The sequence below is a fragment of the Peromyscus maniculatus genome, chromosome 23 (assembly GCF_049852395.1).
Source record: "Peromyscus maniculatus bairdii isolate BWxNUB_F1_BW_parent chromosome 23, HU_Pman_BW_mat_3.1, whole genome shotgun sequence".
Taxonomy (NCBI): domain Eukaryota; kingdom Metazoa; phylum Chordata; class Mammalia; order Rodentia; family Cricetidae; genus Peromyscus; species Peromyscus maniculatus.
The window spans coordinates 40,673,502-40,696,621 of NC_134874.1; the positions used below are offsets into that span (position 1 = coordinate 40,673,502).

At 38.7% G+C, this 23,120-nt stretch overlaps 1 long non-coding RNA gene across 1 annotated transcript; it reads left to right on the forward strand.

Moving 5' to 3' along the window:
• Positions 1–546: 546 nt before the first annotated feature.
• LOC121826415 (uncharacterized) lies at positions 547–21,828 on the forward strand. The gene is made up of 3 exons (XR_013047647.1): positions 547–1,801; positions 18,952–19,004; positions 20,721–21,828. It is a non-coding gene; the product is annotated as an uncharacterized LOC121826415 (long non-coding RNA).
• Positions 21,829–23,120: the final 1,292 nt, after the last annotated feature.

The following is a 23,120-nucleotide window of genomic DNA, read 5'->3' on the forward strand; positions in this document are numbered from 1 at the left end:
TATGAGTCTCTGTGTTTACTTGGTTGTGTCTGAGCGGCTGTGGGACCTGCAGGTGACAAAGATTTGTCCTGACTGTGGGCAAGGCAGGAAAACTCTAGCTACACCTAGCGATCGAATTTCATGATATGGTGTTTGGGTAGCATGTATAATGCTGCATATTTCACCACCAACAAGGAAATTTTTTGTTTTATTTTTATTGAGATTCTATTTAATAATTTAGTCTGACCTCAGACTTGCGATTCACCATCTGAGGCTTCGGGGGGTTGTAATCCTGGAAGGACCACAACTCATGGTTGCAGCTTATCTTTGTGTACCCTTGTGTATTGATGTTGTACCCTGAAAGACACACAAACCTGCTTTTTGGTTCTAATCATTGAATCGTGGTAAAGATGAAAAGAACAAGCCAGCATTCTCATTCTCTCTGTCTCTCTGTCTCTCTGTCTCTCTGTCTCTCTGTCTCTCTGTCTCTCTGTCTCTCTCTCTCTCTCTCTCTCTCTTTAAAACACAGGAAAAATTTCTGCCTCAACACCTGTGTAAATTCTTGGTTTTCATAGAAATTTACATCAAGAGAAGAGAATTCTCTGTTCTGTCTGGTTTTCTGAGAACCTTAGTTAGGAAGGAATTTTAGATTCCTGCCCTAAATTTTCATAGTACTCCATCTTTGATGTGCTTGTGTGGAACTTTGTTTTATTCTATTTGTGCAACATTGGACAGCATGCTTTAGGATTCATTTCATGTTTCTGCATTAAGCTGGCAATTGATTTGTTGATGATGTCTCTGAGGGTACTTATCAGTCATATTTCAATACAATTTTACATCAAATGACATATTCTGATATTAGGAAGAAGATAGTGCAAGCATTTAAAATAAATTTCAAGTTTTCCATAATTTTGTAAGTTTTGGACATGCCTGTGAAGAATTGATTTGGGTTTACAGTAAAATATTTTGGTAGAATTCCACACTGAATCCCTCTAGAGAAGATTTTTTCATTGTGGGTGTGTTTTTATTAAACATTCAACATCTTTACTTTGATATGTTTTCTTTTTCCTCCCATCATATTTATTTCTGTCCTAGGTGTCTGGGTCATCCAGCCTGTGGGTCCTCGTACTCTAGGCAGTAACATGAATGGCTTACTCTCCAGTTTATGGAGTCCTCCAGAAGAGGGCAAGAAAGGATTGTAGGAATCAGAGGGGTCAAGAACTCCACAAGAAAATACACAGAATCAACTAATCTTGGCTCGTAGGTGCTCACTAGGACTGAACTGACAAGCAGGAAGCCTGCATGGGACTGACCAGGCACTGTGCATATATTTGACACTTGTGTAGTTGGTTCTATTGTGGGACTCCCAGTGATAGGAAAAGGGGCTGTCTCCAACTCTGTGACTTGCTTTCAGGGTCCTACTCCTCATACTGGGTCACCATGCCCAGCCTTTATACAGGGGGAGGTGTTTAGATTACTGAAATATGATATGCCATGTTTTATTGATATTCACCGGAGACCTGTCCTTTCCTGTACAGAAACAAGGAGGAGTAGATTGGGGGCACAGACAGATAGTGTGGAGTAAGGAACTGGGAAGAGAGGAAGATGAGGAAACTGCAGCCATGATGTACAATGAAAATAAATAAATAAATGAATAAACTTATTTTAAAAATACTCAACATCTTTAGATGTGATAAGCTTTATATATTTAATAATTCCTTTTGGTCTTGTTTCTGATAATTTTGTTTCTGTCATTTGGTTTGTTTGTTTTATTTCTGATTATACAGGTTTTATCATTGGTGAATACAGCAACTGCCAAGAGGTAAAGTTTGCATTTTCATCATGGTTTGTATTTTTTTTGTCTTTAGCACTCTTTCCATTTCTTAAACAAACTGGATATCTGCATTCTTCCAAGTGATGCTACATGTTTACAAATTTTGTAAAAAAAAAAAAAAAAAAGAAAGAAAGAAAGAAAAAGAAAAAAAAGAAAGATTGGTTTAAAGATAACCAGGAGGTAAAAAATAATAAAAATTTGTTTCAATTCAAAGGCAGTTCTGAAGCCAGGCAGTGGTGGCACAGGCCTTTAATCCCAGCACTCGGGAGGCAGAGGCAGGCGGGTCTTTGTGAGTTCGAGGCCAGCCTGGTCTACAGAGCAACATCCCGGAAAGGCTCAAAGCTACACAGAGAAACCCTGTCTTGAAAAATAGGGAAAACAAAGGCAATTCTGTCATATGTCACACATTCCATATAGAAGGTCCTATTGAGATATTTGATGAATTTGGTCTGTTCAGTCTCAGTTGTGGCTTGCATTCAACTTGGGCAATTCCTTTTGTTTTTGTTTTTGTATTTTTAATTTTAGCACAGCTTTATTTTTTATGAAAATAATTTCCTTTCTTTTTACATAACAACCCTTGTTCTGTCTCTGTTCCCTTCTCCTACTCCCCTCAACCTACTTTGCTCCCCCTGATCTATACCACCTTTCCACTCCCATCTCCTCCTCAGAGAGGTAAGGCAATCTTCTTGAGCATTGAGATTGCCACTTGAAAACACTGCTTTGGTTTCAAACAGCCAACTCATGCAATGAGCACAGGACCCAGTCCCACTGCCTAGATGCCTCCCAAACAGATCAAGCCAATCAACTGTCTCACCTATTCAGAGGGCCTGATCCAGTTGGGGCCTCCTCAGCCTTTGGTTCATAGTTCATGTGTTTCCATTCGTTTGGCTATTTGTCCCTGTGCTTTATCCAACCTTGGTTTCAACAATTTTCGCTCATATAAACCCTCCTCTTTCTCGCTAATTAGACTCCCGGAGCTCCACCTGGTGCCTAGCCGTGGATCTCTGTATCCAGATTCCTTAGTCCTTGGATGCAGGGAAGCTTGGCTTAGTCTGGGAGGAGGGGACTGGACCTGCCTGGACTGAGTCTAGCAGGTCGATCTCAGTCCTCAGGGGAGGCTTTGCCCTGGAGAAGTTGGGTATGGGGGTTGGGCTGGGTGGAAGGGGAGGGGACAGGAGGGGAGAGAACAAGGGAATCCATGGCTGATATGTAGAACTGAATTGTATTGTAAAATAAAATAAAAGGAAAAAAAAAAAAACACTGCTTTGCCTAATGTGACCAGAAGGTGGCAGAAAAGACACTGTCAGAAAGATGCCAACCTAAATATCCTTTCACAATTGTTATTATTCTGGGTATTTGGAATATTTGTATGCAATCATATGAAAGCCAGCAATGAGCTGCAAATATAGAAGTTGATGAGTACAGGATGTTGGTTAAGAATATGTCAAGGAAACAAAAGATTGATGTGAAGGACTTTTTCTTTGGGTGGTTCTTTTGGGGGGGTGTTTTTTCATATTTTTTATTTATTTATTATTTTTATTAAGATTTTTTTCACTTTACACACCAATCAGAGATCCCCCTCTTTATTCCTCCTACCCCCAGCCTTTTTCCCCCAAACAAGCCGCCATTCCTTTCCACAAGAAGGTAAGGCCTCCCAGGGGGAGGCACATCCAGTAGAGACAAGTCCAAGCCCTACCCCCAGCCTCAAAGCTACAATAGGTGTCCCATCATAGGTAGTGGGCTCCAACCCCTGCCTCATGCAGCAGGGATGGATTCTGAATCTACCTCCAGGGGGACCCCCAAACAAATCAAGCTACAAAATTGTCTCCCATGCAAAGGACCTAGTCCAGTCCCATGCAGGCTCTACAGCCATTGATCCAACTTTCGTGAGTTTCCACTAGTTTGGTTTGGTAATCTCTGCAGATTTCCCCATCATGATCCTGATGCACTTGCTCATAGAATCCCTCCTCTCTCTCTGACTGGACTGCTGGAGCTCTGCCTGGTGTTTGGCTGTGCATATAGAATTATAGTAAATACATTAAGAAATGATTCTTTTAGCGACAGTCACTGGAAATCTAAGCATGGAAAAATTGTTTATAGAGAAAAACTAATCTCTGTAATTCTGTACTGACCCTGTAATATCCACTATCTCTAACTACGGTTACACAGTCCAAAGCATGTATAAAATCTCTGCAGATTTTTAAGTATAAACAAGTGTCAGTCAAGTGTCTTCTTTAAGCTTAAATGGGTGTTTTGCCGGCATGTATATCTGTGTACTATGTGCATACCTGAAACATAAGGAACTCAGAACAGGGCCTGAGATTCCCTGAAACTAGAATTCAAAGAAATGTGCTTATCATGTGGTTACTGAGAATTGACCCAGTGTTATCTGCAAGAGCAAACTGTGTTCTTAACCACTGTGTCATGCCTCTAAATCCTCAAACAAGTGACTGATAGCATTCCTGGAAATGCTTTGGCATGACTGCTGTCAGTGGAGCATTGCCTTGTCTTGCCAGGAGAGGCTGATTCAGCTATTGTCCCCAGAACTCCTCTCTCTAATCATAAAATTAGTCTTTAAATAAGGCAAGCTAATGAAGCTTCCAACCTTAACTGTTCATATCTACATTGTGGTCTCTACAGTGCCCATGAAGTCACAACTGTATATAAGCTCCCTTCATATCTGTGACCAAAATTTGGTTTTGTGGGGTTTGAGGTACTGGGATTATGTGACTGTCATGTATTGCCACTGAGATATACACTTCAGACCTCATACTCACCCCACATTCTTATTTCATTCTGTTACTGTGACCAATACAATGTTTAAAAGCAACTACGGAGAGTAAAGGATTTACTTCATCTGACATTCTCTGATGACCATCTATCTCACTCAGGAAAGTCAAAGTAGGATCTCAAGAGAGGAACTTGTAGACGGGCTGCTTGCCACTCGACAGCACTGCTTCTGACCACAGCACTGACTCAGAGTCACAGAAGAACAAGAGGGACAATTGAGGATGCTGGTTTCTAAATGGATCACTCCCTGACCAGCGCTATAAAGCTGGTCTCATGTAGCTTAGAGATAACCTGCCCAGGAAATAGATCTACTTACTGTGTGCTTGACGCTGCTAATCAAATAACAGCCTGGATGAGCCATTCCCAAATGTTCACAAACCAATCTGATCTAGAAATCCCTAATCCTTCAGTTGATATCTGCTTGTCAGATGACCCTAGGCTGTATGAAATAGATAAAGTTAAGGATGACAGGATCTAAGACAACAGGAAGACTCCTGCCACAGCCGAGCATGGACCTGGGGGGACCTCTCACTAGAATGGAATAGTTTTGCTCAGGTAGTATCCATTATTACATTATTGTAACATCTTGAGTATTAAAGGGAATAGTATTTGTTATTCATTGCCAATCTCATATACTTTTTGTGTTTAATACAGCCATCGATATTCAGACAGCTTACCTATAGTAATATAATTGAGTCAAAAGTTTTACCTAACATGAATTGTAGATTGAAAGTCTTGATCTGGGATTTAAAAAAAAAATAAAATGCAATAAGCACACTGTATTTCTTTTCTCTGGTCTTATCTCCTCTCTATAAAGATTTTATCTTCTTGACAACTGATTTATGTTCAGTGTGATTGGTCTAAAGGCCATTTTTATAATGAGAAAAGGAAAACAGTGCAATTGAAAACTGAGTATTTGTGTCTTTTTAAATTTTATTTTATAATTTAATTTAATTTTACATATCAGCCACAGATTCGCTTGTTCCCCACCCCCACGTTTTCTCCCTAGCCCACCTCCCATTCTCATTTCCTCCATGGCAAAGACTCCCCTGAGGAGTGAGTTGAACTTGGTAGATTCAGTCCAGGCAGGTACAGTTCCCTCCTCCCAGGCTGAGCCAAGTGTCCCTGTATAACCCCAGGTTACAAACAGCTACCAGGTGCACTGAGGACAGTTCCCGGTCCCACTGCCTGGATGTCTCCCAAACAGATCAAGCTAATCAACTGTCTCACCTATTCAGAGGGCCTGATCCAGTTGGGGGATCCTCAGCCATTGGTTCATAGTTCATGTGTTTCCATTCATATGGCTATTTGTCCCTGTGCTTTATCCAACTTTGGTCTCAACAATTCTCGCTCATACAAACCCTCCTCTTTCTCACCAGTTGGATTCCTGGAGCTCCACCTAGCGCCTGGCTGTGGATCTCTGCATCCAGTTCCTTCAGTCATTGGATGAGGTTTCTAGCATGACAAATAGGGTGTTTGGCTATCCTATTACCAGAGTAGGTCAGTTCGGGCTGTCTCTTGACCATTGCCAGTAGTCTATTGTGGAGGTATACTTGTGGATTTCTGTGGACCTCTCTAGCACCCTGCTTCTTCCTATTCTCATGTGCTTTCCATTTACAATGGTCTCTTATTCCTTGTTCTCCCTCTCTGTTCTTGATCCAGCTGGGATCTCCCACTCCCCAAAGCTCTCTTTCCCTCGACACTTGCCTTTCATTACCTCCACTCACGTCCATGTTGTTCATGTAGATCTCATCCATTTCTCTGTCATTGGGTAATCCCTGTGTCTTTCTTGGGGTCCTGTTTTCTTGGTAGCCTCCCTGGAGTTGTGAGTATCAGTCTAGTCATCTTTGTTTTACATCTAGTATCCTCCTATGAGTGAGTACAAACCATGTTTGTCTTTCTGAGTCTGGGTTACCTCACTCAGGATAACTTTTACTAGATCCATCCATTTGCCTGCAAACTTCATGATGTCATTGTTTTTCTCTGCTGAGTAGTATTCCATTGTGTAGATGTACCACATTTTTTTTATCCATTCTTCAGTTGAAGGGCATCTAGGTTGTTTCCAGGTTCTGGCTGTTACAAACAATGCTGATATGAACATAGCTGAGCAAGTGCCCTTGTGGTATGATTGAGCATTTCTTTTTTTTTTTTTTTTTTTAAGATTTTTTAAAAATTTTATTTATAAGTGTGTGAATCTTGATTATACTTGAGGTCTGCTCCATAGGAGAAAAACCCATGTAGTGTAATTTTAAAACCCATAGTATGACAAGTCATAATGTCAAAATAAGGAACTTTTCGATTTTTTTCTAAAAGATCATGTTGTTAAACATTTTTCAAAGTAGTTCTTATTCATAGATTTGTGTTACTTTTTTGAATTTTAAATTTAATTAATTTTACATATCAGCTACGGATTCCCTTGTCTCCCCCCTCCCCACCCCTCCTTTCCCCCAGCTCACCCCCCATTCCCATCTCCTCCAGGGCAAAGACTCCCTTGGGGATTGAGTTCAACTTGGTAGATTCAGTCCAGGCAGCTCCAACGCCCTCCTCCCAGGCTGAGCAAAGTGTCCCTGCATAAGCCCCAGGTTCCAAACAGCCAGCTCATGCACTGACGACAGGTCCCAGTCCCACTGCCTGGATGCCTCATGATTGAGCATTTCTTGGGTAAATGCCCAAGAATGGGATAGCTGGATCTGGGGTCAGATTGAGTCCCAATTTTCTAAGAAAATGCCATATTGATTTCCAAAGTGGTTGTACAAGCTTGCATTCCCACCAGCAGTGGAAGAGAGTTCCCCTAGCTCCACATCCTATGCAGCATAAGCTGCCTTCATTGTTTTTGATCTTAGTCATTCTGACAGGTGTAAAGTGGTATCTTAGAGTCATTTTGATTTGCATTTCCCTGATAATTAGGGACGTTGAGCAATTCCTTAAATGTCTTTTAGCCATTTGAGTTTATTCTCTTGAGAATTCTCTGTTTAGTTCTATAGTCCATTTCTTAATTGGACTGTTGGGCATTTTGATGTCTAATTTCTTGAGTTCTTTATATATTCTGGATATCAGTCCTCTGTCAGATGTGGGGTTGGTGAAGACCTTTTCCCATTGTGTAGGCTGTCGCTTTGCCTTATTGACCGTATCCTTTGCTCTACAAAAGCTTCTCAGTTTCTAGAGGTCCCATTGATTGATTGTTTCTCTCAGTGTCTGTGCTACTGGTGTTATATTTAGTAACTGATCTCCTATGCCAATGCATTCAAGACTACTTCCTACTTTCTCTTCTAGCAAGTACAAAGTAGCTGGACTTATGTTGAGATCTTTTATCTAATTGGACTTAAGTTTTGTGCATGGTGACAGATATGGATCTATTTGCAGCCTTCTATACAATGATATCCAGTTATGCCAGTACCATTTGTTGAAGATGCTTTCTTTTTTTCCATGGTACAGTTTTGGCTTCTTTGTTGAAAATTATATGTTCAGAGGTATGAGGATTAATGTCAGGGTCTTCAATTCGATTCCATTTGTCCACATGTCAGTTTTTATGCCAATACCAAGCTGGTTTTATTACTGTAGCTCTATAGTAGAGCTTGAAGTCAGGGATCATGATGCCTCCAGAGGTTGTTTTATTGTACAGGATTCTTTTTGCTATCCTGGGTTTTTTGTTTTCCCATATGAAGTTGAGTATTATTCTTTCCAGGTCTGTGAAGAATTGTGTTGGTATTTTGATGGGTATTGCATTGAATCTGTAGATTGCTTTTGGTAAGATTGCCATTTTTACTATGTTAATCCTGCCTATCCATGAGCATGGGAGATCTTTCCGTTTTCTGACATCTTCTTCAATTTCTTTTTTCAGGGACTTAAAGTTCTTGTCATATATGTCCTTCACTTGCTTGGTTAGTGTTACCCCAAGGTATTTTATATCATATGTGGCTATTATAAAGGGTTATGAATCTCTGATTTCCTTCTCAGCCTGTTTGTCAAGTGTATATAGTAGGGCTACTGATTTTTTTTGAGCTGATCTTGTATCCTGCTATGTTGTGGAAGGTGTTTATAAGCTGTATCAGTTCCTTGGTTGAATCTTTGGGGTCACTTTTAACTAGGGTTTTCCTGCCTGGCCCATAGTCAGGACAAATCTCTCTCACCAGCCAGTCCCATAGCCATTCAGAACCAGCCAAGTAATCACAGACACTTCTTTGTTTATAAACTGTATGTTTGTGGGAGGCTTCTTGCTAACTCTTCTTATAGCTTAAATTAATCCATTTCCATAAATCTATACTATGCCACATGGCTCATGGCTTACCAGCATCTTCACATGCTGCTTGTCATGGTGGTGGCTGGCAGTGACACCCTCTGCCTTCCTGTTCCTTCAATTCTCCTCTCTGTTAGTCCTGTCTATACTTCCTGCCTGGCCACTGGCCAATCAGTATTTTATTTATTGACCAATCAGAACAGTTTGACATAGAGACCATCCCACAGCACTTCCCCTTTTCTTTCTTTTTATTTTTTTAAAGAGGAAGGTTTTAACTTTTACACATCTCCAAAGCCAACTTGGTATATTTGGGAATGTGGGCATAGCTTCTCTTACTACTTCCTGCTGGAGTGGAGTGCTATATCTTATGGGGACATAGAGAAAGTTTTAGGATTATGGAGTAGTCTGTGAGGGTGTATCATCTGAGCCAGTTGCCTTGAAATGGTTCTGGATGTTGGATCATCTGGGACATGGTGTCATTGGAGAACTTTCAGGGGGTCTTGGCTGGTCAAACCTACTGTATCTTAATCTGGAGCTAATCCATAGCCTCTGTCTTTCTGTGGAAGCAAAAGCAGAGCCTCCTTTCCAAAGCAGCATATCCTTACATCCAAATTTTGAAGTCAAGGTACCTTTAAAGTATACATTTTGGCATTACTCAACAGCTTTTGCAATCAAATATTTTTCTTCAGTTACAAATATCAAAGAGAACATAATCCAGATTCTCTGTGTGGTAGCCATCTTTATGTGGCTTATTTTTTATATTACTTTGAGCCTATTGCTTTAAACTGCAGCCTTCTAAGCCTGAGACACTGTGGTTGTTGGCTCTGCCAATTTCAGCTTCCCAACATGGCAGTGGTATGTTTTCTGCCATCTCTGGGGCTATCAACTCTCAGAAATAGTGGGTCAATATGTCTATCAAAGCAGTGTGTAGCCCAGAAACCTTTTTTTTTTTGATGACAACATTTTTTGTAGTCTGATTGTTCTTTATTTTATATCTAGAATCCACTTATGAGTGAGTACATACCATGACTATCTTTCTGGGTTTGGGTTGCATCACTCAGGATGATTTTTTCTAGTTCCATCCATTTGCCTGCAAATTTCATACCAGAAGCCTTTTTTTTGTTTTGTGCTAACAAAGGCTAAATCCACCATGCAGCTTAATGTGCCATTTGCAGAGGCCTCATTACCACCATATTGCAGGTTCAGAGCACACACCAGGAACCTGCAATAGTAGCTCAAACACACAGGCTGCCACTAGCTTGAAAGAGACAACTAGGAACTGTTTTTAGCTCTGTATTAAAATCTTTTTTACTCAGGTTTTAGGTGGAAACTCTGGCCCCATATTGGGTGCCATTTGTAGCTAGAGTTTTCCTGCATGGCCCACAGTCAGGACAAATCTCTCACCTGCCAGTCCCATAGCCACTCAGAGACAAACAAGTAAACACAGACACTTACATTGTTTATAAACTGTATTTTTAACAAACTGGGTGGCCGTGGAAGGCTTCTTACTAACTGTTCTTATAGCTTAAATTAATCCATCTCCATAAATCTATACCTTGTCACATGGCTCATGGCTTACCAGCATCTTCACATGCTGCTTGTCATGGCAGTGGCTGGCAGTGACTCCCTCTGTCTTCCTTTTCCCTGAATTATCCTCTCTGTTAGTCCCGCTTATACTTCTTGCCTGGCCACTGGCCAAGCAGTGTTTTATTTATTGATCAATCAGAGCAATTTGACATACAGACCATCCCACAGCAGTCACTCAAGTATACCATCATGCAATCTGCAAATAGGGAAAGCTTGACTTGTTCTTCCTTTCCATTTTTTATCCCCTTAATCTCCTTATGTTGTCTTATTGCTCTGGCTAGAACTTCAAATACTATATTGAAAAAGTGTGGGGAGAGCAGACAGCCTTGCCTCATTCCTGATTTTAGTGGAATCACTTTGAGTTTCTCTCCATTTAATTTGATGTTGGCTGTTGGCTTGCTGTAAATTGGCTTTTTTTTTGTTTAGGTATGTTTCCTGTATTCCTGATCACTTCAAGACCTTTATCATGAAGGTGTGTTGGATTTTGTCAAGTGCCTTTTCTGCATCTAGTGAGATGATCATGAGTTTTTTTTTCCCTTTGAGTTTGTTTATATGGTGCATTACATTGACAGACTTTCATTTGTTGAACCACCCTTGCATCCCTGGGATGAAGCCTAGTTGATCATGGTGGATAATTGTTTTGATGTGTTCTTGGAGTCTGTTTGCCAGTATTTTATTGAGTATTTTTGCATCAATGTTCATGTGTGATATCAGTCTGTAGTTATCTTTCTTTGTTGTATCCGTGTTTGGTTTAGGAATCAGGGTAATTGTAGCCTCATAGAAGGAGTTTGGTAATGTTCCTTCTGTTTCTATTGTGTGGAACAATTTAAAGAGTTTTGGTAATAACTCGTCTTTGAAGATCTGGTAGAATTCTGCACTGAAACCATCTGGTCATGGGTTTTTTTGGTTGGGAGAACTTTAAAGACTGATTCTATTTCCTTAGGGGGTATTTGACTATTTAAATAGTTTATCTGGTCTTGATTTAACTTAGGTATGTGGTACCTATCCAGAAAATTATCCATTTCTTTTAGATTTTCCAGTTTTGTGGAGTAGAGGTTTTTGAAGTATGAGCTGATGATTCTCTGGATTTCCTCATTGTCTGTTGTTATGTCCCCCTTTTCATTTCTTATTTTGTTTATTTGGATGCTCTCTCTCTGTGTCTTTTGGCTAGTTTGGATAAGGGCTTGTCTATCATGTTGTTTTTCTCAAAGAACTAACTCTTTGTTTCATTATTTTTTGTATTGTTCTCTTTGCTTCTATTTGATTGATTTCAGTTCTCACTTTGATAATTTCCTGGCATCTATTCTTCCTGGGAGACTTTGCTTCTTCTTGTTCTAGAGCTTTCAGGTGTGTTGTTAAGTCACTAGTATGAGATCTCTCCAATTTCTTTATGTGGCCATTTAGTGTAATGAATTTCCCTCTTAGCACTGCTTTCATAGTGTCCCGTAAGTTTGGGTATATGGTGTCTTCATTTTCATTGATCTCTAGGAAGTCTTTAATTTCTTTCTTTATTTCTTCCTTAACTCATTGGTGATTCAGTTGAGCATTATTCAATTTCCATGAGATTGTAGGTTTTCTGTAGTTTTTGTTGTTGTTGAAATCTAACTTTAAACCATGGTGGTCTGATAGAACTCAGGAGGTTATTCCAATTGTTTTGTATTTGTTGAGATTTTCTTTGTGGCCAAGCATGTGGTCAATGTTAGAGAAGGTTCCATGGCGTGCTGAGAAGAAAGTATATGCTTATTTGTTAGGGTGGAATGTTCTGTAGATATTAAGTCCATTTGAGTCATACCATCAGTTAAGTCGTTTATTTCTCTGTTAAGTTTTGATATGGGAGATCTTTCCAGGGGTGAAATTGGGGTGTTGAAATCTCCCACTCTTAATGTGTGAAGTTCCATATGTGGTTTAAGCTTTAGTAATGTTTCTTTTACATATGTGTGTGCACTTTTGTTTGGGGCATATATGTTCAGAATTGAAACTTCATCTTGGTGGATCTTTCCTGTGATGTGTATGTAATGCCCTTCTTGATTTCTTTTGATTAATTTTAGTTTGAAGTCTATTTTGCTGGATATTAAGATTTCTACACCCCCTTTCTTCTTAAGACCATTTGACTGGAAAGTCTTTTCCCAGCTTTTTATTCTTAGGTAGTGTCTATCTTTGAATTTGAGGTTTGTTTCTTGTATGTAGCAGAAAGATGGGTCCTCCTTTCTTATCCATTCTCTAAGCCTGTGCCTTTTTATAGGTGAATTAAGTCCATTGATATTAAGGGATATTAATGACCAGTGATTGTTCTTTCCTGTTATTTTTTGGTGGTAGTGTGTGTGTACTTCTCTTCTTTGGGCTTTAATGCTGTGGCATTATCTATTGTCTATGTTTTCGAGGGTGTATCTGACTTCCTTACGTTGGAATTTTCCTTTCTTTCCTTTGGCTGGGTTTGTGGATAAGTATTGTTTAAATCTGGCTTTGCCATGGAATGTCTTGTTCACTCCATCTATGATGATTGAAAGTTTTGCTGAGTATATTACTCTAGGCTGGCATACATGGTCTCTTAGTGTCTGCATTACATCTGTCCAAGTACTTCTAGCTTTCAAGTTTCCATTGAGAAGTCAGGTGTTATTCTGATGGTTTTGCCTTTATAAGTCACTTGGCCTTTTTCCTTTGCTGATCTTAATATTCTTTCTTTATTCTTTATGTTTAGTTGTTTAATTATTTTGTGGCAAGAGGACATTTTTGGAGGTCTAGTCTGTTTTGTGTTCTATATGATTCTTGTATCTTCATAGGCAAATCCTTCTTTAAGTTGGGAAAGTTTTCTTTTGTGATCTTGTTGAATATATTTTCTGTACCTTTGAGTTGGTATTCTTGTCCTTTCTCTATCCCTATTATTTGTAGGTTTGGTCTTTTCATAGTGTCTCAAATTTCTTGGACATTTGGGTCATGACTTTGTTGACTTTAGTGTTTTCTTTGACTTATGAATCTATTTCTTCTACCATATCTTCAACACCAGAAAACCTGTCTTCCTTTTCTTGCATTCTGTTGGTTATACTTGCATCTGAAGTTCCTGTTCGTTTACTCAAATTTTCTGTTTCCACCATTCCCTCTGTTTGTGTCTTTTTTATTTTTTCTATTTCCCTTTTCAGGTCTTGGACTGTTTTCTTCATCTGTTTCATTGCTTTTTCATGAATTTCTTTCAGGGATTTATTGTTTTCTTCTGCTTTACTTGTCCTTTCCTCTACTTTTTAATAGTGTTCTTCCCATTTTTGTTTGTCTTTTCCTCAATTTCATTTGTGATTTCTTCTATAAAAGCCTCTAACCTCTTCATGATGTTATTCATAAGGTAGCTTTCTTCTGCTTCTTCCATTTTGTGATATTTAGGTCTAACTGTTGGAGGAGGACTAGGATCTGGTGATGCTGTATCACTCTTCATTTTGTTGTATGTACTTCTGCCTTGACATCTGCCCATCTCCTTTTGTATTCGTTATTGGTCTTATCAACACTCTTGGTCCAGACACAGCTGACAGATTCAGGAAACCTTTCTCTTGTCCAGATGAGAGCTCTTATCCAGATGGGAGATCTGGGGCAGGATGAGAGCTCTTCTCCAGATGGGATGTCTGGGGGAGGATGGGAGCTGGTGGCTGGGGTCTAAGTCTGAGGAAGTGGCTGGGGTCTCTCGTCTAGATGGGAGGTTTGAGGCAGGATGGGAGCTGGGGGCTCTTTTCCAGATGGTAGGTCTGGGGCAGGAAGAGAGATGGGGGCAGGTCTCTAAGTCTCAGGAAGTAGCTGGGGTCTTGGGTGGATGGGTGTGGGAGCAGGGCATGGAGATTGAAGGGTCTTCCTGGGGTCTTGGAGAAGGGGAACCTTCCTGGTGTGAGGGGGTGGAGAGGATCCTGCCTGGGGGACAAAACCTGTGGCCAAGTTGGACAGGTCTTCCCCGGAAGGGCTAATGCCCAGGGATGGGATCTAGGGGCAGGCTTATCTGGGTCTGAGTCCAGACACTCACCTCTTGTCCAGATGGGAGGTCCGGGGCATGATGTGAGCTGGGGACTGGTCTCAGGAGATTCTATAAATGCATGGAAAAAGAAGTTCCTTCTTATCCTCTGAGGTATCATGAAGTGAAAGTAGTTCAAGTAATTAAGCTACCTCTTGGCCCTCAGGTCCCTTTACCTCTATTTTTTGACATCTTATTTTTATCTTATATCCCCCATTTAGATTTGAGCATACTGGCTAGATCTAGAGGAGTGATGAATAAAAAATGAATCATACTCAGGCTGTCACTATAAATAATCATGTATAAAATTTGACAGCACAAATACCAAATAGGAAATTTATGAAGCCCTGATTGGTGATAATTTGTCTTTAAACTTCCACATACATATTTCTGTAGCTTGAATTTTCTCCAGTCCTGCTCAGGCCTGCAGCTGCTCAAACTCAAGTAAACATACAGACACTTAAAGTACTAATAAACTGTATGGCAGGCTTCTTGTTATCTAGTTCTTATATATTAAATTACCCCATTTCTATTAAGCTATAAGTTGCTACATGGCTTGTGGCTTACAGGTAGGTACTTTTATATATCATTTCCTCAGTGTCTGACTGAGTCATCCTTCCTGTTTCCAGAATTCTTTTCTCTCTTTGTCCCACCTATACTTCCTGCCTGGCTACTGGCCAATCAGCACTTTATTAACCAATCAGAGCAATATCCACAGCACTTCCCCTTTTACACTGTATGATAGATTTAGTCTTTGCTATTACAGACAAAAAATAAAAGAGTTTTCTGGGCTACATGCTGCTTTGATGCAAACATAGACCCACTGCTTCTGAGAGTTGATAGTACACATGGTTTTCCAGACCCAGAGCTGGTGGTAAATGTCCCACTGCCATGTTAGAAAGCTGACATGGGTGGAGCCAGCAACTACAGCTGCCATTTCAGTCTTAGTAATGATGCAGTTTAAAGCAAGTGGTTTAAGTAAGACAGAACCAGATGGAATGGTTTATGATGTCTGTAAAAATGCACATAGGTTTGGAAGAGAGAAAAAAGTAATACATGCAGTTATATAAAAAATAGATAGGGTTTTTTTCCTTTTTGGTTTCTAGAGACAGAGTTTCTCCATGTAGCTTTTCACCTTTCCTGGAACTCTGTATTGTAGGCTGGCCTCGAACTCACAGAGATCTGCCTGCCTCTGACTCCCAAGTGCTAGAATTAAAGACATATGCAACCACCCTCCAGGTAAAAAATAGATAGTTTTTAAAAATAAAGTCTTTTAGAAAAAGTAAAATTATTATAAAAAAATAATTCACATAAAGATGAATATCACACAGAGAATCTGGATTGTGTTGACGTTGGGATTTTTTATATATTGCAAGGGTACCTGGACTTCAAAATTTGGATGTAAGTATATGTTGCTTTGAAAAGGAGGCTCTGCTTTGGTTTCCACAGAAAGCAAAGCGCTATGGATTTGTTCCAGATTAAGATACATCAGGTTTGACCAGCCAAGACCCCCTGAAGTTCACTAATGACACAGTGGCCCAGATGATCCAACATCCAGAATGGTTTCAAGGCAACTGGCTCAGACAATACACCCTAATGGACTACTCCATAATCCTAAAATTTTCTTTAGTTTCCCATAAGATACAGTGCCCCCTCCAGCAAGAAGTAGTATGAGAAGCTATGCCCAAATTCCCAAATATAGCAAGCTGGCTTTGGAGATTGAATTGGATCACTCCTCTAAAATCAAATATATTGCTAAAAAAGGTGGAGAGATTCTTCTGTCTCATATTAGAAGAGCCCTCTGGTGTGAGACAGAGAAAAAAAAAACAATATTTTTATTTAAAGCATGTTGATTATAACTGTGATCTCTTTCTAAAGAAGAAAAGGTGATAGTATAGATCTGATGAAAGGTTAGATTAATGAACCTACTTTTAATGAGTAATAACTTGTTAGGAATGTTTTATATTGCTATGGACTTTATTGATACAAGTTTATACTTAATTTTGTTATACTGTATATATATATATATATATATATATATATATATATGTACTCTTGTTTGAGGTATTATATTTATGTAACTCATTTAGATTGTAATGGATAATTAAAATACAGATTAATATTAGTCTTCTATGATAGTCAAACATATAGTCATGTTAAGTGTTCTAGGTATATATAGATATAATTAAATTAGGTAGGTAATCTTCAAAGACCTACAAAATATGACATTTAAAATGTTTTAAAAATTTAGACTTTCTGGACAGTGAGACATGTCTGCTCCTGGCAGCACCAATTTACTTCAGAGAGGAGGATGGGCTTAGCAGACACTCTATGTGGAGTTTATCTTCTTCTTGTCAAAAATAGCCATTTGGGCAAGAAACAGTTCTTGCCTGGACTGCTTGAAAAAAAAATGTATTGACTGGACATACAGGAGCCATAGGAAAGTGACCAGTGAACTTTGCAAGACAAAATGGTCTTTCAGGTTCCTGCTTCGCAGAGGAAACTGCCAGATATTCTACAGAACACAGAGAAAAGTGACTGAGAGACTCTCGGCCTGTGGGCTAATGGACTTTATTGATACAGAGGGACCTGTAATGATGGATGCCCCAACATTACAGAGGGACCTTTGGATGACTGTTCAGACAGGCAATTGTCTCTGTCATTTTAGAGTTTTGGAAGTTTCTTACAATGAACTTCTTATTTATATAGATAATATTATACACTTCTGAGGTCTTTGATGTAGTTGATGACTAGTTATAATTCCCTTAGTTATGATAAAAGATAAGTTAGATATAAAAACTTACATTAACAAATATAGGATAGATAGGATCTCTTCTTTAATTTTGTCAAATACAATTAGACTAGATATTATAAATAGACTAAACAATGTAACTGCAATTGTTGCTTGAAAATTGTTTTGTTATGTAATTTTACTATGTTAATGTTAAAACCTTCCTTTTTGAAAAAAAAGAAAAGGGGACTTGTAGTGAATATTGTTCTGTATGCTGTAAATGTGTTGCTCTGATTGGTTAATAAATAAAATGCTGATTGTCCAGTAGCCTGGCAGGAAGTATAGGCAGGACAAAGAGAGAAGAGAATTTTGGGAAGAGGAAGGCTGTGTCAAGAGTCACCGGTCAGACACAGGGGAAGCAAGATGTAAAAGAACATGTAAAAGTACCAGTAAGCCACAAGCCACATGGCAACTTATAGATTAATAAAAATGGGTTAATTTAAGATATAAAAACTAGGTAGCAAGAACCCAGCCATAGCCATACAGTTTATAAGTATTTTAAGTCTCTGTGTGTTTACTTGGGTCTGAGTGGCTATAGACCTGGCGGGGGCGACTGGAGAAAACTCCAGCTACAGGTTCTCATACTGTTAAATTCACAGAACCTTATTCAGGAAACCAAGAGCATATTTTAATGAAAATAAAGAATTTATCAAAGTACCATAGTGATACTTGTCAAAGTATAAGTAGATGAAGCATATGAATGAAAAGATTGTTCTTTTGAATCTTTTCCTCCCATGTTTTACTCTCAGCTATTCCTCCATACTTTCTTTCTTACAGGTCCTCATATCTGACACTTTTTGTACATTTATCACAGTAACGTTCATTCTTGATAATTTCTAGTAATCTTGAGCCTTGCATTGAGTACCAAATTAAGTGACCTGAAGGAATGAGGATGCCCAAGGAGAAGGTGGTGATATGTTTCGGAGGAATATGTATGAGACTAAACAAGACATGGTGCTGTGACCAAGAGGTCTTGCATAATATGATGAAATATATCAGAATTTTATTAAGCAGCATAGCTTTTCACATGCTATTTGTAAAGGAAAAATGGCCATGGTCAGCACACAGCTAAATCATAAAATGCTGGAAAAAAGATTTTCCCCAGAGTTCAGAGGGGGAAAATTCAAACTAAGAATTCAATTTTATGTTTTCTTTATGTGAGGCAGCATATCATCATCTTTCCATATTGAACAGGAACACTAGAAGCAAAATCATATCCTTCTACTTCATTGCTACTTTTCATTTAATGTTCTGAAAAGCAATTATATAAATATAATATGCTATGTAAATGACGGTACTGAAATCCTGGAAAAGTCATCAAGTGAGTGAAGGGGCAGTGAACAATGAGAAGCACATAGATTTTATAAATTCATGGCAATCTCCCTGACTCTTGGTGCCCTCAGGCACATATGAAGGGGAAAAGATAGAGTGTTCCAAGATTTCAGAGTCAAATCAAAACTGGAGAACTATCAAAGATAAAGACAGTTTCTACTTTTAATAGAGAAAGAACTTTTTTTGGAATGTACAATATCCAGAAAAGAAATCATGAATATCTTTAAATTTCCAAAGTCTAGTGTCTTCTGTATTTTCTTTTTTCTCCCATAGAACTTGGAAGGATTTCCATTAATTGCTTGGTCAGAAAATTAAATAACGAGCCTGATGTCCTGGGATTTGAGTCATTTGTTTAGAGTTTACTGGCCAATACAGGTAGAAAAATAATGATTTTTCATTTTCTTTTCTTTTTCCAGGGCATATCAAAATACAATTTAGAATGCCATAAAAAGTATGGAGATATATGGGGGTGAGTATTCTACAGTTGTCCAATATGTAGATTTGTTATTTCATGACATGAAACTGCATTGGAGAACAGTTTCAGTCCAGAGTTATTTGGGTCACATTTGCCTGTTTTAAATAGTCTGAAAACCTGTCCTGCCAAGGGTTCCATAAATATGTTGTTGCCCACAGTCTGAATTAAGATGAGAACATTGCACATATTATTTGTTTGCATTCATTGATGTTCCAGAGACACCTAGCCTTACTTTAACCCAGTGTCTTATCATGATCCCTGCCTCTATATATTCTTCCTTGAGACTTTTAAAAAATGTCAGATATGCATTAATACAGACACATGTTATATGTGCTCATAAATTCAGGAGAGTTTCTCCTGCACATACATATTTACACTCAGATAAAAGCAAAAATAGCCAGGCAGTGGTGGCGCATGCCTTTAATCCCAGCACTCAGGAGGCAGAGGCAGGCAGATCTTCATGAGTTTGAGGCCAGCATGGTCTACAGAGTGAAATCCAGGAAAGGCGCAAAGCTACACAGAGAAACCCTGTCTCGAAAAACCAACAACAACAAAAAGCAAAAATAATTTTATCAAAGATATTTCTAGTAAATATGGACTTTCCCAAGATAGGCTAAGGAGAAAATAGGCACATTTTACAGTTATTATTTTTGTTTAAATTCGTGTGTGTATAAAGTATGTTTTTTATTTCATTACTTCATTTTTTGTTTGAGGTTATATTATTGTATCCTTTCTACTTTCCTTTTCCTCCTTCAAATACATCCCCTGGCTTTCATGACTTGTTATGTGACTGTGTGTGTGTGTGTGTGTGTGTGTGTGTGTGTGTGTGTGTGTGTGTGCATTTATAATCATAAGTATGTTTTCAGGGCTGACCTTGTGGAACTGGTAACCAGTTTTTGTGCTCTTCCCTGGGTAAGACTGTTTCTCTCATTCACAGTAATCCTTACCTGCCTGTACTTCTTTCTATAGGTTTGAGGTATCCTGGGCCTTGCCACATGGTTTATTTTTTGAGACCAGGGCTCAATATATCCAACATTGGACTTGAAGTCACTATGAGTCCACATTGGCCTTGTTGTCACTGTCTTCCACATCTGCCCCTCACTACTGATTTTAGAGTTCTGCAATTCCACACTTTTTGAATTTTCTTTTACATTTTAATTTTTGTTACATTTCATACAAGGCATTGACTATTAATAAAGATGTACATGGTTATTTCACTCAACACATACTGCTAACTTTGAAGAAAAGGTGTTGGATATGTCAACAATACTGTTGACTTCTAGACTTGTTTCATTAATTAATTTCTGTGATGACTGAAGCAACTGGGGTTTTGTCCAGAACTTGGGAAGAAGTGACATCACTGTCCTGTGTGCCACAAACAAGTGTGAAAAGATTCTGCCTCTTCATCTCTTCTCATTCATCATCAGAAACCACAGTACTAATCACAGTGTCTGCTGAGCTGCCATGGCCATTGACCCATGGCCATGCTGTGCACATCTCTAATGGCTCCAAAGAAAAGTTCCTTGAAATATTACTGCTTGTCAATTGTTAATAATTTGCCCTTGGGGCAGTAGAGTAGCAGTGAATAAACATTTGCTGTTCTTACAGAAGGCTAAGGTTCAGTTCACAGAAGTAAGTATATATATGTATATATAGAACCAGAGGTAACATCAGGATCAAAATGTAATCATTCCTGTTTCCCCAATACAGGCTTTATGATGGATTCCTGCCTGTGCTAGTCATCACAGAACCAGATATAATCAAGAATGTGCTAGTGAAAGAATTTTATTCTGTCTTCACAAATTGAAATGTAGGTATTCCTTTTTTAAAATGTGAGGATTATATACACCAAACATGTTATACATAGGAATATGTTTGTATATAAATATGTATCCATGTATTCAATAACAATTATTTCAACAACAAAGAATGAATATGAAAAAAGAGAAAGAAGGTGTATATGGAAGTGTTTGGAAGGGAGAAATGTTACAACTACGTTGTAATTTTAAATATAAAAAATAAAATATAAATATTCATTGAAAAAATTTTTCATGACCCCACATAGTCTAGCAGTTAGGATTCCTGGTTTACACTCAGGGGGCCTAGGTTCCACTTCTGGTGTAGGAACACCTAAATCTTAAAAAAATAGTCAGTGAGGCTATGTTGCTGCACACCTTTAATTGCAGAATGCAAGTGGATCTTTGTGAGTTTGAGCCCAGCCTGGTCCACAAATCATGTTGCAGGACAGCCAGGGCTACACAGAGGAACCCTGTCTTTTAAAGCAAAGACAAATAACATGGTTATGAGAGGCTGGAAATGTTGCCCAGTGGTAGATTAACCTGACCCAGAGTTCAATGACCAGCACCAAAAAAATGAACAAACATTGTATTATGAAATTCTTATGTATTCACCAAATATTTAAACAATGTACACAGCATGCTATGTTTCTTCATGTTGTTTTGTTAAGGTGGGGGTGTCAAACTTTCCTTAGGAGAAACTGTCAGCAATCAGAGATAAACAGAAAACTTCCTTCCTTGGTTCACAAGCACTATTGAAGAGGCACATATTTGCTGTCTAAGTGGGTATTTATGGTGGTCACTTCTCAAGGGCAAAGAGCAGATGTGACCCTGGTCAGCAGGGAATGAACAAGCAGGGTCACAAAGCAGAAGTCACTAGTTCATTTTAGCACCTCTGCTGTCTCAGGGTAGAGATTGATTGTTACTGTCTCTTTATACTTATGTCACCCCATAGTCCCTAAGGAAGCTGGGTAATCATAAATAAGGTTAAAGTTGCTGTTTTCATTTCTCCTTTAGTTTTTCCTAAGCAGTTTACTTATGTATTTTACATGGCAGTGTGTTTAAGCTTTACTAGTAAGTGTCAGTGCTTGCATTCAAACTCAGTTTGATCTGATGATAGAGCTAACATAATTTATCCACATTTATATATCTCCTTATATAAACAGCTTTGAATGGTACTTTTAAAACTTTTTAGTTAAAATACAAATATGTTATTTGTTTTCTCCTGCTTGTCCCTCCCCTGTTCCCACCCCAGCTCCCTTTAGATAATATAAAATATTGAATCCCTGTGTCATTCAACCGCCCATAGTGTTATTCATCATTCCCTCTTCCTCTCCTTCTGTATTTTCCTCCTTCTTCCTTCTCCAGGTAAAAGTCCCTCCCATTTTCCCCATTTCTCCTTCATATTACCTGTGTCCTGCTTTTTCCCTCTTAGGGGTTCCCCTTGTCATAGCCCCATTTTAGTTCCTGCCTTTCTGTGATCACTTTCTGTTGTATTCACACATCTGTAGATTGATGGCTGGGAACTAAAGGTGTGGAATAACATGGGGTATTTGTCTTTGTGGGTCTGGGTTATCTCACTCAATATAATATTTTCTAGTTCCACTAATTTACTGCATGGTTTCAATTTTCTTTACAGCTAAATGGTATTCTGTTGTATACATATAACACATTTTTAATTATCTATTCACTATCTATTAATTTAAGGATATATAGGTTGTTTTCACTTCCTAGTAATTGTGAACAGAGCATCAGTCAACATATCTCTACAAGCATCTGTGGAGTAGGATGTTGTCTTTTTGAAGAACTGTCAAGAAGTGGTAAATCTGGGTTGTATATTAGATGTATGTGTATGTCTGCCTAACAGGTAGTAAAAATTATTCCATTGCAAGAGTAAGGGAGAGGCATGAAATTACCCTGATGTGAACCACACATTAAGGAACAGTTGCCACAATACCTTGTGTGAGTGTCTCCTTTGTGTACCTGAGACAAAATTAGGTTACCTGTTGTCATCTTGTATGTTTTAGAAGACAGTTATATAGTTTAGAATGAAAGAGGAAAATTTATGGAAGATGCAGATGTGGGGATTAAGAAATGTGGGAGGAGGATACATGTACTACATCAGAGGACCTTGGTTTAGCAAGAGTATTATAGCTATAACTTTCCAAATTCTAAATAATCAGGTTTTACTGAGGGTCTTAGAAAAGTATCAACAAGAAACAATTTTTCTGCCTCTCTTTCATCCAACTGAAGAGGGAGAATGTTCTGGAAATGATGTGAGCAGTAAAATCATAATGAGTCTGAAGACACCACA